Below are 255 nucleotides of genomic sequence, written 5' to 3' on the forward strand. Positions count from 1 at the left end.
GGGGGGGTCTACCAGAGCACAGTAGAGGGGCAGAATCACCTCCCTCGACCTGCTGGCCACGCTTCTTTGGATGTGGCCCAGGATACAGTTTGCCCTTCTGGGCTGCGAGCGCACATTGCTGGCTCATGTCCAGCTTTTCCTCCACCAGTACCCCCAAGTCCTTCTTGGCAGGGCTGCTCTCAATCCCTGCATCCCCCAGCCTGTGTTGATACCGGGGGTTGCCCCGACCCAGGGGCAGGACCTTGCACTTGGCCT

The 255-nt window shown here is 61.6% G+C and overlaps 1 protein-coding gene across 1 annotated transcript in view; it reads right to left on the minus strand.

The window, feature by feature from the left end:
- MMS22L (MMS22-like, DNA repair protein) overlaps positions 1–255 on the minus strand; it is a 131,946-nt gene that overhangs the window by 21,418 nt on the left and 110,273 nt on the right. The gene's annotated exons all lie outside the window — the stretch shown is intronic.

The sequence above is a fragment of the Pygoscelis adeliae genome, unplaced genomic scaffold (genome assembly GCF_000699105.1).
Source record: "Pygoscelis adeliae isolate BGI_AS28 unplaced genomic scaffold, ASM69910v1 Scaffold41, whole genome shotgun sequence".
In the NCBI taxonomy this organism is placed as follows: domain Eukaryota; kingdom Metazoa; phylum Chordata; class Aves; order Sphenisciformes; family Spheniscidae; genus Pygoscelis; species Pygoscelis adeliae.